This window comes from Amaranthus tricolor, chromosome 2 (assembly GCF_026212465.1).
Source record: "Amaranthus tricolor cultivar Red isolate AtriRed21 chromosome 2, ASM2621246v1, whole genome shotgun sequence".
Classification (NCBI taxonomy): Eukaryota; Viridiplantae; Streptophyta; class Magnoliopsida; order Caryophyllales; family Amaranthaceae; genus Amaranthus; species Amaranthus tricolor.
Window position 1 is genome coordinate 27,694,992 of NC_080048.1, and position 11,567 is coordinate 27,706,558.

The window sequence follows — 11,567 nt, forward strand, 5'->3', positions numbered from 1 at the left end:
TATTGCAATTATAACATGCTACTAATAGAAAAGTTTTATGTATGTTATTGTGAATAGCCAAAAGCAAAATCATATTAGTACTTAGAAAGTTTGAATAAATTTATATTCTTAATGTTCAACTAATTTATTTGTTGTTTAAGTATGAATATATTTCAGGTTAAAATGTTGAAGAAGAAGTCTAAAAGAATTTGAAATTTAAATCGAAAATTCAAACACTCCTTAAAATCAAACATGTAATTATTGTCAGAATTTAAACCAGAGTTCAAAACTTTGAAAGAGTCTATCGATTTATTTGTTGAAGAGTATGATACTTTAAATGGTAACATTCGTGGCTTCTACACATATTCTCCTCGATAGCAATAGAAGAGCAACTTATAGAACACATAAGTGCCATACAAAAAGCTCTTCATCAGTTTCTTTCATTTATTATCTTTATTATTATCAAATTGTTTAGTTAAGAGTTACATTTTTTAAAACCTCTTGTGTTGACACTTATTAAATGTGTTTACTCTATTTGTGAGTTTTGGGCATTTATTTTTTATTAATAAGGAAATTTGTAGATCGTTCTTCAGGGGAAGAACTGATATGAGTAGTAGATAGTGAGATCTTCTAAATAAATCTAGGATTCCAAGAGTTATAAAAGAAGTTTAAAACCTATGGATTACAAGAACCTTAGCTGGGGATAGAGTTGTTTAAATGTGACCCGACCCGGAAATCCGACCTGAAACCGAAAGTTATCCGACCCGAAAATACGTATCTTTTTTTGATTTATCGAACCGACATTACCTGAACCGAAGTTGCACCTGAACCGATTGACAACCGAAAATGGGAAACTGAACTCGAACCGCAACCGATTTTTATAACTGATATGTAACCTTTAACCGAGATTACCCGAACCTAATAGTGACCGAACCGAGTCATATCCGACCCGTATCATGCTCAAAATCAAACTTAACCCGGCTATAACTACCTTAATCCCAACCAATTTCTAATCGAACTGCTGTAAACCTGAACCAATTTCTAACATAGAAGTATGATCAACTCATATTCAATCATCTTATTAGTTAATCTAATAAAGTCATAGATATTTTCATAAATTAAATTTTAAAAATACATTGTTTTATATATTTAGAGTTAATAATCAATAATTAATGTCTAATAAACTATTTTTAATCAAATTGGATGAAAAATGATAGAACTTAAATTTTAATTTATAGTCAAACAAGTAAAAGTAACAAAGTAATAATTACTAATTGATAACTATTTCCCTTAAGTAAAGAGAATATCGTCATGAATTAAAAAATGACTAGCAACTTAATGTGACATTGACTCGATCGATAGTAATTAGTAACTCGTAGCCGAATTCTACTTGAAAAAAATACCCGGATCCGATCTGTATTCGATAAAAGCGAACCAATTGTTAACCGATTGACACTCGACTCGAACTTCAACCAACACCGAACTGATGCATACCTGATAGCTCGAATAATTGATCTTCAATCGAACCGTGACTAACCGACCCGACCCGAATGTGAGCCGCCGTGCATCCGATTAATAACCGATCTAAAATTCAATCGAACCAAATGACACTCGTCTGAAACTGACCTGATCACCCGAATGAACACCTCTAGTTGGGGACTAGGCTATTTATTACGAAAACTCATAAACAATTAATTGTGTTTTTCCTGTCATTTAATTTCCTGTCATTTAATTTTGTGTTTTGTTTGCTTTATTAAAAACCGTATACAAAACTGTTTCTAGCACACAGTTTTGAAAGGGCCTCTATAGCTTTGAAATGATAGTCAAAGGCAAAAAAAAAAAAAATTGTCAAACTGTCCATTCACCCCCTTCTAAAAACGCATTCAAAGTTGCTGGAAACACCGAAGCAAGGTCCATTCGGGCGAATGACCTTGTATTCGTGTGAATGGAGTATGCCTTTGGGCGAATGGGACTTCAAACCTTAGGAATCATGTGTAGACTTGCTGGAAACCCCGAATGACACTTCATTCGAGCGAATGCCCATTCAATTCGGGCGAATGGAGCTTAAAAACTGCGCATTTTATTTCTTCGCAAGCTTAATCCCGTGGGCCATTTAAGGCTTTTATCCTCCTTCACTCTTAGGCTATAAATACCCCCTAATTCTTAATCTACCCCTTATGCCTAGTTTGAGTGCCTTTGTGCCTCATTCTAGAACATCAACCCCTTTAATGTTTTCTCTAGTTTTTGCCTTAGTGTAGTTTTATGTTCTTCATTTATGCTTTCTTCTCCATTTAAGTCTTTTCATTTATGTAAGACATTTCATATGCTTTCAATGTCATTTATGCTTTCTTTTAATGCTTTCTTAGTGTAGTTTTATTGATTTCTTGTTCTTCAATCCATTTAATGCTTTCTTTATTGTTTTCATGTCTTTCATTTCACTTATGCTTTCTAGAGTAGATTTAATGTTTTTCTTGTTTATTGCTTTTGTCTCTAGAATGTTAGAGTAGTTTCTTTAGGGGTTTTAGATTATAGAAACTCTAGGTTTGGTCTTGTTTTTTGTTTATGATTGGGGTTGAGGTTGAGGATGGTTGTTCATAGATATTCAATTCGAATCTTATCCTGCCACTCCTAGAGAGACATAGGGCGATTATAGGTCGTTCGTGTGGCAAATAGGGTCATCAACTTCCTCTTGATATCTTGACTGTGTTGATTGATTGTTGTTTGATCTCCCTTGACTTAACTTATCCTTATTTCCAATAGACCTTTCTAGGGTGGACCTAGTCTAGTCCCCGCTTGTCTTTCATTGTTTAGTTTAGCTTTTCCTTCTTGTCATTAATTTAGTTCACCCACTTACCAACCTTCCAATACACCGAGTTTTTAGTCTAGTATTCCTTGTCCTCTTGGTTCGACCCTCGACTTACCATTACATTTGTTGTAGTAGTATTAGGGTGATTATAAATATTGTTTGCATAACTAGGTTCTTAGTATTACGACGTGCCAAGAAACAATCATCAATCTGGGATTGAAAATAGCAATTGGGTAATGCTCTTAAAGTATGTTTTGAAAGTTATATGATACTTAGACAACCATATCATTGAACGTTGGAGTTTTTTATGGGGCATTATTGTAGTCATCGTCGTTGGGTGTTATCATTATTAAGATTGGTAACTGTGGTTGTAAGTACTTGTTTGTCATGAGTTGTAGTACTCGCTTGTTGTGGGTTGATTATGATACATGTGTGATCTTAACTTATTATTGCAGTTAACTTTGAATAATGTAGTTAATGGTATTATGATTCATTACTTTGATTAAGTATCGTTATGGTTATTAAGGTGGATTGGACTTGGAACAAGCTTGGATTCCATAATGTGAATTGATAATTACAAGTATAGAAGGGATCTCTAGTGTACATTTTGTTATCAAAGTGATTGAGTGATCTTGTCTTATTGTTAAGTTGGGTCTTATGTTCTAACTAATGAGTGAGTTTACATTGGTTATCATTGAGTGGCAAAAATATATACTAATGAAACTTGAGTCATGCGAGTTGTTTCTTTGTTATTAAATTACCCTTAAACGTAGTCAAGTAGGCTTATTAATTGTACTTTAAATGTGAATCGGTACCGTATTTGTAAAACAAATGTCAAACCTCTCATTTGGTGATTGTTGTGACCATTTTATTGTACTTTGCATTTATAGGTACACACATGTAGTAACTAACCCTTACATGCATCTTGTTTTATTATATTAATTGATTTAGTTAAATGAATGCATTTTATTTAAGCAATGAATTGTCATCGAACCAAATATAGAAATTATTGTTCTTTATGTTACCCTAGAGCTAGATTAGTATAAGAACTATAAAATAATAGAAATCAGAAAGGAGATGGGAATGTTTCCCTTATAGATGAGTTGTTAGATTTTAATTCGTTGGTGTAACTCCACTAGATGCACCCTAGTTGGTTTGAGAATCCTTGGTGAGACACGAGAGAGGCATTGTAAGTGAGGTATGAGCAGAATGTATCGTTGGGCGTTGGGTGATCGACAATGCCCCTTGATTGATACTCTAGCAGGTATCATTTGGAGAGGGTATGAGCTTATACTTTGTCATAGGGCGCCAGTTGTCTTAGTCACATGGAGATGTACTCATGGGTATATTTTAAGGGTAAGAAGACATGAAAGCAAGTTATGAAGTAAAAAGAAGATGGTTGGGAGAATAGGGGAGATTTTAGTTTACTTAAATATATTCCATAATTAATTTTTTTGTAACCTAATAATGAATTGTTGATTACTAATGTGCATCTTTTGATGATTTTTTCTATTTGTCTATGACTTTCTATTTATGATGGTCCTACTATAATGCGTTCGACCTTTAGTCTTATGTTAAGAAACAAAAGGACCATAGGCAAATGTTATCTTAGATTCGTTTGTGTTGCATTAGGGGGAATAATGAGTCTGGAGCATAACATGCAATGTGTAAATGTTTTTATTTTTGTCGCCCGAACTATATTTTAGTAAACCTTAGATTGTACATGCTTTTGGTATGAGGGCTTGAGGCCTCCTTTGTATTGTCTATAATTCCAATGTGTAGCCTATATGTTTGGAACTATGATCCATGCTTGGCATGATGTTTAGAGAAGATAATGATGAATTATTCTACCATGGTATTTTAGTTGTATATCAAATTTTATTTAAACCATGCATTGTAATAAGATAAATTTAAAACTTCGTGGTTTGTGGTTCATCATATTAGTATTTTGTAAACTAATAGTTAAAATTCAATATTTCAAATAGGATTTTTTTATAGCTCAAAAAACACAGTATTTATAACTAGAGTATTTTAGAAAACTTTAATGTCCTAATTTTTTTCAACAGTTTTTTTCAGACACATATTTGGCAAGGATCCTAGCAAAAGATAAGATTTATTTTTCATATCTCTTAGGATATGCTCATATTTAACAATTTTTTTAACTTTTTTTATACATTCATGGTATATACAAAGCTTACAACAAATTATAACTAATTATGCTACTACCAAAGAAAACACAAATATGCCAATTTTGAATCAAGATGCAGGTCATAACCTATAATATATCAAATTGACAACATCTTCTAATTCATGTGACATGGAAATCACTCAAATAACGGAAATATTTCCTAATTCTCACTAACAAATTAAATACATAGGGTAATAATAAAAATCTAAAATAACTAGGGATTAACGTCTCTAAGATCTTTTTTTTTTGTAGGGGAACATATTTGTTACAAGGGTTAGAACTTAGAATGTTCAATATGCAAAGGAGTCAAAGATATGGACACATATATAATATTAAAATATCTTATTTCATAAAAAGTTTAAAACTTCCATTTCTTACACAATGCGATTAAAGTAAAATCGCAGAACTACAACCTCTAGGGTTACAGTATTCAAAGAATTATAATATATAAAAGAAATATCAAAACTAACTATCGATTGGCATCCATAGTATCATTATGCTCTTAGTAATTGACTGGTAGCAAATCTTCACCGATATCGGAGTCGTCCCCAAAAACACTACTAGACTCCAACATGGAATCCTCAACTCAATCCTCCTATTTGTCCACCCGAGGATGTAACACCCCGTTTAAATATCAGTTGAAAAAATTAATCATTTACTAAACAATTAATCGATTAAATATATTAAATAATTATTTAGTTATAGCTTTGTTATGCGCGCATTTCGTTGCATAGCAAGTTATCGCGTAACAAGTTTATCGTGAAACGACTTTTGTGTCTAACAATTAAACCGATCAATAAAGTAATTAAATTGAAAAAAAAATAAATGAAATAAATGAAAAATGAGCCAATATCATGAAGGTGTAGAGGAGTAATCAACTGCCATATGTATGGTAATATAGTCAACGCAATTAATTTCCAAAACTTATGACAATTGAATCTTGCATTTCAGAAAATACGCTTTGCAAATATACTAAGAAATTCAGAAAAATCACTCAAAAACGCCTCATTATTTTCGGCCAAAAATAAAGGAAAAAGAGAGAAAAGTGAGAAAATTTTCTTGAGTGGTTTTGGGTGATAAGTTGTTCTAATTCATTTTTAATTCTTGAAATTTGTAAGTTCTTAATTCATTATTCATTTACAAATTTTAATTTGTTAAAAAAAAAATTTCATAAGCATTATTTTTTTAATTTACATAGTTTTTCCATGATTTATAATTCTCTAACAAAATTCAATTTGTAAAGAATTTATTTCTTTAACAAAACTTCAATTTGCTAGAAGGAATTATGTTTGTGTTTCAATTTATATAGTTTTCATGAAATTATATTTCTTTAACAAAATTTCAATTTGTTACGAGGGATTATTTTTGTCTTATTTTACATAGTTTTTCATGAGTTCATAATTCTTTAACAGAATTTTATTTGTTAGGAGGAATGTGTTCATCATTTGATTGATGAGGTCTTTTTATGAAATTATAATTCTTTAACAAAATTTTAATTTGTTAGAAGAATTATATGAGTTTATTTATTTATTTGTTTATGATTCCTTCAGTATTTAAAGTCTAACGAATGCTTTGTCTAGGAACAATTGAAGAAGATATGCGTCTTGGTAATAGCAAGAAATGATTATACCATCTACATTTTGACTAAGACAAACTAGTCTGTTGATACCTATGGTTTAATTAAACACCTCTCTTTTCGTGATGGGATTAAAATAAATATTTCATTCACTTTACACAAGTAATTTTTAATTAGGCAACATGTCACTTATGCTTGTCCAATGTACTTCAAATTGTACCCAAACCTTATACTACCGTCCTCTAATCTTCTTACAAAGGATTTAAACTAAAAGAACATAAATAAATCAGCCCTGAAAAGCAAAGGAACTCATGGGTGTCCTGAAAATCTGAATCCCCTGCCCTAATTCACTCATATTTTTCCTCCTAAATTCAATAAAAAAAAAACCATTAGAATGCTTCAAAATTTCAACTAGTAAAATACCATCTTTTCCTAACAACATCCTCTTCAAAAACAAACTATAACTTCGGTAAAATTATACTTTCAAACTCAAGACATTTTATAAGAATAATCTACCTTTCAAGAGTTTTCCATAGACAACAAATTTGAAAAAATCTATCAAGAATAGAGTAAGTTATGTCATTTCCTTTATTTTATTACTTTATTAAAAATTTATTTATGTAAAACTCTTTTTACATAAAATTTTCTATAAACTAATATTGATTTAAAGATGAGTATTTCATCATAAAAACTTAGAAATTTTTTCTCTTAAATAGCCCTAAAAGTTTTGGTTAAATAGAGAAAAAAAAAGATAATTTAAAGATAATTTTCTTTCATCAACTTACAATCTTTTTTTTATTTCATATACCAAAAACTCTCAAGTTTTGAGACTTGCTCAACATTAAACCATCTCCAAAGTGACAAAATTATCGAAGGGTAAATGAATCTAACCATCTTTAAGTAGAATGACAAACTATTGAGTTACATAGAAAATAGAATCCAAAAACGACATTGTTTTGGACTGTATGAAAATATTGTAGCAAAGAGGTTGGAGTCGAGCACTTGAGGATTTGGACCAAAAATTATAAATTATTTTCAGAGCTAGGAATAATTGCAAGGGGTGATTTTTAAGTATTTAGAACAAATTGGAAAATTTTTATAAAATAATTATTTCTAAAAATCCCAAGATTTGTTCTTAAAGATATGAAACTTGTTATATGTTTATTTATTGTTAAATATATGTTTTATGATGAGTTATTATGTGTGCAATTATTATGGGCATCATACTTATAATTTTTATGAATTATTTTAGTGTAAAAGTGTGCTTTAAAAAAATTTTTGAAAATATCTTATTTATGAAAATTTTTATGAACAAAATTATTTGGCTTCAAGATATAGTTTTTATATATTTTCTAAGCATATTCAAGTAATAAAATGTTGGAGAAAATTTATTTATATTCTTTCTTGCGTTTATTTAATTATTGGAGTTTTACCATTATTTAAATATTTAAATTATTTATAAAATGTAAAATGGTGTTAAATATATTCTTATTAATTAAAATAATTATCAAAAATTCATTTTTAATTACCCAAAAAATTTTGGCTAGTATGTATTATTTTATGAACTTTTCATGAATTTTGTTTCATGGGTTTGTTATTTATGAGTAAAAAGGGTATAATGAAAAAATATGAAATAAATACTAAACGATATCATTTTAATTTGAAATTTTAATGGGACACTTATAGAGACAGTAGGATGTATTAGAACCCTTAGATTAATTATTTTGGACAGATGGACTTTAATGAATTTTATCGTCTTATTGGTATAAACGACTATCTTAATTATTAAAAATATGTTAAATGCATTTAATCACTTTAAATGACTCAAATATATTATCATACGACTTCTAGAACAACGGAAAAATTTTTACATGATTATTCGTAATTATATATTAATTCATCAAGTAAAATGAAAAATTGCTAATATTAAAAAGGATATTTGATGAATAAACATTTGGAGCTTTCAAATTAGATCACCAAATTAAATAATTACCATTAACCTAGCGCCACCTAGTTTAAAATAAATTAAATTTAATAATTTATAATTTTATGAGATTAAATACTATTAAAATATTATTAACTTATTCTAGTAATCAGAAATCGTAAATTCGTGAGTAATTAAATAAATTATAGAAATTAATGAAATCTCTTTAGTATCATTTAAAATAATAAATATAATGATTTAGAGAGGCTGGCTTTGTTGTAGTATTATTTTATTTTCTTTTTATAAATTGTCATTTCAATTACCGATAAATTGCAAATTTTTTCAAAAACGTGAATTCTACGATTTTTTTTATTATAAGTATATAATATAAGAAAAATATTCAAATTGTTTTGAATCAAATTCATAACTATTTGAAATTTTATTTATTTTACTTGAAATGAGTTGAAATAAGCCTTTAAAAACATTTTAGTAAATCCTTTAAAATTGTGTTGGATTTTAAGTAAGTTGCAAAAGAAGCTTTTTCATTCCATGTAGTGATGCCCCAATATAGTACAAATATTTATACATGATAGGCTTGACGATTCCATAAGCAAGTATGTTTGATCCCATGTAAAAAAAGTTATGAATCATGTTTTACCAAAACATGTTGACAGCATGGATAAATATTTACTATTATGAGTCATGATATTACAATGAAAAGCATGTTTATACCAAGAGCTGAAAATGGTGGATATCAAGAAAAGTCTTGTGATTTTAGATTGATATTTTGCCCTTCAAGCGTGATTTTACCATATTTTTGTCTTCGGGTTGATTTATGATCATTTCAAGTGATTTCAAAGACATCAAAGTCAATTGCGTTGCGTTTGAGGATTAGACACTCTTATCAAAGTTTATGCGCGCTTATCATAACTTTGACATGCATTTCGAGACATCCCCATAGACCCCGCAAAGTTCACAAGCTCTTAGATACCAAAAAGAAGTTGTTTTGGTCGAACTGCAATGTTGTTAAAATCGCGATTTAACTCGTAAAATTACTCAATTTTAAGATTCAAATACACCCTTACGATTTAAATTGCATGAAAAATCAATCAGCTTGAGTCGTTCTCAGAATCGTGAGAATCGGTCCGAATCGTTTGAATCCGCAAAAATACTACTAATTGCCCAGAACACCTTAGCGCACCCAACTAAAGTAAAATTATAAGAAACTACCTAATGTATAATGATAGATTTCTCTGCAGATGACTACCACTTAACAGAAAACGTTAATTGATCGTTAAGTTTGAGGGTTTGACCAATTTGAGAGATTAAGTTTTTCTATGTGGCAATATCTCATTGGTCCTCATATTTTTAAATATTATAAATTAAAACACATAAATTAACAAAAAAAAATATATTTGATGTCAATTTTACCTATCATAATGATATTTTTTCAAAAAACGGACGTCATGATTATTCTTATGGGGTAACTATTTCGAAAATCCGGTAGAAACAAGTACTTCTCGCATATTTCTCGACACATAAATCGAAAAAGATATTTAACGTCATTTTTACCCATCATAACGATGATTTTTCAAAAAAAGGACGTCGCTTATTTTCAAAACAAGTACTACTTATTCACCTATTTTCTGACACGTAGACCGAAAAATATATTTAACGCCGTTTTTACTTATCACAATGATATTTTTTCAAAAAACGAATGTTACGATTATCCTTATGGGGTAACGTTTTCAAAATTCCGGTCTAAACAAGTACTTATTTTCGAAAGAGTTACCCCAAAGGATAATCACAAGGTTCTTTTTTAAAAAAAGTATCGTTATCATGGATAAAAAAAATATCAAAAAAAAAGCTTTAAAAAATGAAAATGAGTAAATGAATTTTTTTCGTGTATCTTTCTTTTATACTAAAAATTTATTTAACCAGCAAAAAATTAACATGTGTTATTTCTTTTTTATTTGTCTTTTTATTTTGGTCAAACCTTGTAACCTTTTTTCCATTAGTCATTTTTTAAAAAATATAACATTACGTAGTTTTTTTTTTGAAAAAAAATAAAATACATAAGGTAGTTTTTTTGCAAATAAAACTATGAATTAGGTATAATTTTTCCAAACCATCATATCATACTATATACTAAAGCAACAAAAGACTTGGACCACATATCATGCAACAATAAAAGTTTTCCCTCTCAATCCTACTACATAAATTTTATTTTAGGTAATTTTTTATCTATAATCTTATTAATTCATCATTTGTCTATCTATATAAACATCATACTATATACTAAAACAATAAAAGATTTAGACACATGTCAGTGCAACAAGAAAAATTTTCTCTCCCAATCATTATACTACTTAAATTATTTTAGTTAATTTTAATTTCAGATTGGATATTCATACGCTAATGACCATGAGAACACTTGCAAGGTCAAATATTTTTGTTAACTAAATAAATTTTATTGATAATTTTGTTATTTACTTTATCTATTTATTTTAATTATAATGTTTTTTTATTTTTTATATTAACGAGCATTGTACCATTGCTATAAAACAATGATTTAAGAGTTATATAATCATACTATATTTTACAGCAATAGAAAATTTAAACACGTGTCACTATAACAAGAAAAGTTTTGTCTTCCAATTCTACTATTTATTTTGATTAGAATATTTTTTTATTTTTGATTTTTTATATTAACGGGGATTGTGTCATTGCTATAAAACAATCATTTAAAAGTCATATAATAATTTAATTACATAAAATTAATCATTTTTTATTTAAATAATTAGTAAACCGTGCTTGTACATATTATTTTGCAATCTCAATTTCCTAATTACTTATATTATTTTGTAAGGACATAGGCAGTGCGCCCTTCCTCCTTTTCTTTTACCAAAATCTAGTCTTCAACATAAGCAAAACACCATTGTCAGATAGTTTGAAATTCTTGCGTTATTTTATGTCTACATTTGAAGCTCTTACGTCACCATTGTCGAATCGCTTGTTGCTGTGTTTTCATTGCAGGTGCAAGTCGGGTACATCAATGCTTCTTGCTTTTTAATTTTCATTTTCTCTTAATGAA